Source organism: Populus alba, chromosome 19 (assembly GCF_005239225.2).
Source record: "Populus alba chromosome 19, ASM523922v2, whole genome shotgun sequence".
Classification (NCBI taxonomy): Eukaryota; Viridiplantae; Streptophyta; class Magnoliopsida; order Malpighiales; family Salicaceae; genus Populus; species Populus alba.
Window position 1 is genome coordinate 13165409 of NC_133302.1, and position 4717 is coordinate 13170125.

A 4717-nucleotide genomic window follows, 5' to 3' on the forward strand; every position below is an offset into this window, starting at 1 on the left:
AAAAAAATAAAAAGTGCAAAAAAAAATAAAGTAAAACAAAAAAACAAAAAAGTGACAAAAAAATGAAAAAAGGGAAAAAATATGAAAAAGTGCAAAAAAAAAAAAAGAATGAGTAATGCACTGTGCATTACTATTATAATCCATAGTGATTTTGGTGGGGGAAAAGTGATTCCCCCATACCATTTAGAGTATTGTATAATGTTTTTAATAAAAAAATTAAATATATAGGATTTTTATTAGTTTTTTAATATAAAAAAATTCTAATTATAAATTAAAATTGTTAAATATACATTAAGTTAAATAAATAAATATTTGATGAATAAATAACTAAATAGAATTAAGATATTTGATATACAAAAGAATAAATATGAAAAAAAGTAAAATAAAGCAGGAAGATCATTTTCTAAAAACATAAATATTAAGGATGAAATTAAAAAAAATAATTTTAAAAAAACTAAAAAGATAAAAATCTACACATGTGAACTTTTGAAACTCGTGATCATTTATGAGATGAAAATTGAGCAGATTGACTCCATAGAACATAAATACTAAAAAAATAACAAAGCAAAATTTGTAATAAAAAGATGCTTTCAATTAAATCGAAAATAATATTAAAAAATAATTAGAATTGAAGGACTAAATAGAAAACAAAAAAAACTTTTACAAAATAGTTAAGGAAAAGAATTAAATATAAAAAGAATAAGGATCATAGCTTAAATATCAATAATAGAGATGACCAACTTGTAACTTTTGAAAGAGAAGAAAGAAAAAAAAACTCGTCAACGACAAACCAACCAACCTCCACCAAAAGGACAGATTTGACCACTGAGGCACGCACACATCGCCCAAAGCACAAATGTCTCTCATGACATGAGGTGTGAACTATGTTTTGGAATTAGTTAATCATCTTAAAATGATTAAATTGCCTTTATAATTTTGGAATTTACAAAAAAAATCGATGTCAACAAACAAAAAAATCTCTACACTAATGATTGATCTTTTCTTGATTTTTAAGAGCAAATATGTTTTATCTTACTGTATTTAAAAAACTTAAATACCCTTAATAAAAAACATTAGTTTTTTTTGGATATGAAGATTAAAAAAATCATTTTACTATGCATAAAAAATAATTCACTTATGTCCTAGTAAAAAAATTGCCCTTAACTCATAAGCTTTTGGTTACATATATGTTTCCTGGTGAAATAATTAACGACCAATGCGAAAAGATTGAATTGCCCTTGACTCATAAGCTTTTGGTTTTTTCTTTGAAGGGGAAAAATGTAACTAAAGTGTCGCAATGAATAGTTTTTTTAGTCTATATCCATAGTATTTTCTACAGTATTTTGGTAACATGTTTTATTGTTTCTATTAATTAAAAAAAATTATTAAAATTAACTCGTTTGAATCTCATTTAGGTTTGATAAAGCTAATCATATCTTGAGTGAATTGATATGTTGATTTGACCGGAAAAAAACTCTAACCCAAATTACATTTGGAGTCAAGAAGTCCCCAATTAATCCGTCAAGAGTCCACCAAGTTTAATATACGTGTGAGGGATCGATTTTTTTAATTTGATTCTTTTATAGTATTATTTTCTTGCGGTGGCTCTTTATTTTTGTGGAATTAGCCATAACCCCTTCAATTCTTTGTAATTTTCTATTTGTTGTCCGAGTTGCTGCGACTCTTCTCAATTCTCACCATCCTCTAGTGCTGGGCTGGCCGAATGGAGACCTGCAATTATACAAAAGAGTTTATGCATGTCTTGTAACTTGCTTTAAATAAATGTAAAATAGTTGTAGGATGACTTTCTTAATCAAATTAAAAGGATAATTTTTTTAATTTAATTTAATTTATTTTTATAGCGTGTCATGTTTTTATGATTTAAAGAATAGGATTGCAGGGGTGAAATCATCTACACCGATGATTTTGCTGGTGCTTTCTGCATACGATCACATCAAAATGGAGCAATGCAGGAGGTTGGCCAATCACTTGATAGTGATTTGGCTTACTGTTACCAGTCACTCAATAACTATGGTGGATATACTGCTCCATTGCCACCAGGCTGGGAGAGGCGATCTGATGCGGCGACAGGGAAAACGTATTATATTGATCACAACACTAGAGCTACAACCTGGAATCATCGATGTCCAGATAAACCTTGGAAGAGATTTGACATGGCATTTGACGAGCTCAAGAGATCAACAACTTTATCTCCTCTGTCTCCGCTGGCTAATCTTTTCCTTCTCGCCGGCGATATCCACGCAACACTTTATACAGGTTCAAAAGCTATGCATAACAAGTTCTTCCCAATGAAATAATAATAACCATTATAAGATTATGTGAAGCCAACAAAGTACTCAGTACGAGCAAACACTTGGATCGAAGACTTGATGCCCTTCCCTACCAAATAAAATAATAATAATAATAAAAAACAAGACATGAAGCATTTTGTACATAGAATATTTTTTAGGAATTATTTTTAATTGATTTTTTATTTTTATATTATTTTGATGTGGTTATACCAAAAATAAATTTTAAAAAATAATAATAAAATTATTATTTTGATATATTTACATATAAAAAAAACTTTTAAAAATAATTGTTATCACAATATAAAATAGATTCTCTAACAAGTTCTTCTTAATCAAATCATCATAATCACTATAATACAATGTGAAAGCAAAAATGTCATCGTCACACACACTTGGAGTCAAGAAATGGAAGGTGTTTATAATTGTTTATGAGAGTTATTTTTTTAAAGTATTTTTCAATTGAAAATACATTAATATATTATTTTATTTATTTTTAAAAAATTATTTTTTTATACTAACACATCAAAACAAAAAAAAAACCTAAAAAAAATAGTTAATCCAAAAATATAAAAAAAAAAAATCAAAATTTATAAAACATTCTTTATGCCATAAAGACAAACAGCTCCTAAATGCCCTTTCCCATTACATCACAAATAAAAAGACTTGAAGCCTTCTGTACATGGAAAATTTATGAGAAGTCAACAATGTGCACCCTCTGTAATGTCGTGAGAAAATACTTGGATTTAAATTTTTAAATTTTTTTTATTTTAAATTACATATTTTTTATTTTTATATTATTTTAATTTTCTGATATCAATTATCTCGTAAAAGTTATAATCTCTGATGCTTTTACGTTTCTTCTCTCAACTGAATGGGTTGAGAGCTAAATTTCCTTTCGAGGTTGTTGAGTGAATTTTGGTTTAAAATTCTCTTAATTCATTATTGTGTTCATTATATTTGTTCTTTATGCTCACCTGTTAAAGACAATGCTATGAGATGATCACTTCCTGTTTAAGTTGTCGTGGGTAATGTTGGAGGTTTAGCAATGTTTAGCTTTTAATTTTTAATTGCTTAACATCTATTTTAAGCAGGAGATAACTTCACAATAAGAGAGTTATCTATTCACTTTTGCCAATTTTGAATTTGAAGAAGGAGAAAAGTACTGATGGATCAGTCTTTAGTTTGCACTACATATTTGACTTGTGTTTCACCACGGGTTAGATAATTTGTTTTTAATAAAAAAATTTATATATAGACTTTTTCAACATGTTTTTGTATTTTTAAAAAATTTCTAAGTGAAAATGAAAAAAACTTATATGTACATATAATCAAATAAATTAAGAATTATATATGTTAATAAGTAAAATAAACCATAAACAATGACTAAATATAATAATTAGAAAAAATTAAGAGACATAGAGCAAGATATTTAATTTCACAAGACATCACATTTAGGCGTTGTATTTACTAAATTTGTTAGTTAAAATAATGTTCTTATTCAATCAAACAATAATAAAAATAAACACACACATTAAATTGATTGAATAAAATAAAATAGAAAAAACAATATGCAAGGCTACTAGGGGTGTTCACGGTTCGGTTCGGTTCGGTTTAGACTAAAAAAACCAACCGAACCGAGTTATATTAATTTTATGAAATATTAACCGGACCGGACTGAAATTCGGTTCAAACCGAACTGGTTCGGTTCGGTTGAATCCGGTTTTTTTTGGCAAAAAACCAGGAAACCGAATCTCTTCACAGATCCAACACTAATTTTTCCTTGTTTGGAATTTTATATTTCCTGCTATTACAATCTTGAGCAGACAAGCAAGGAACAAGACAATTTAGCTAACTATTCAGAGGATTTTGTAATAGATCCATCCTTGTTGCTTCTTCGGTCATTAATCATTGTTTCTTGTTGATATACCTTGGATCCCTGGGCAAACACCAAGTACTGGGTCAAAAATTACCTTGTTATCTTTTCTCTACAGTAGCCATCTCCTTCTACTGCAACTGCAACAACTTGTGTTGAAATAAAGAAGGCTTGTGCAAAAGTAAAGAGAAGAGAAGTTAAGGAGATGAAGAGATGAGTTTGTGTGGGGCTCACTTTTGAGATGGAGATAAACATAGATGAATGAGATGAGATAAAGGTAGATGAAGAGATGAGGCTCACTTTTGAGTTTTGAGATGGAAATAAACGTAGATGAGAGGGAGAGCAATTGAAATTTGAAAGGGAAAGGAAGATTGAGATAAATATTCTCAGGGTCAAGCGGCGGCTTTTAGGGTTAGGTTTCAATATTTAACTATTTATACCCCTCTTAATTTGTATAGCTTTGGTTTTTTGTTGGTCCGGTTCGGTTTGTCGGTTTTAGTTTTAAAACCGAAACCGAACCGGACCTATTAGA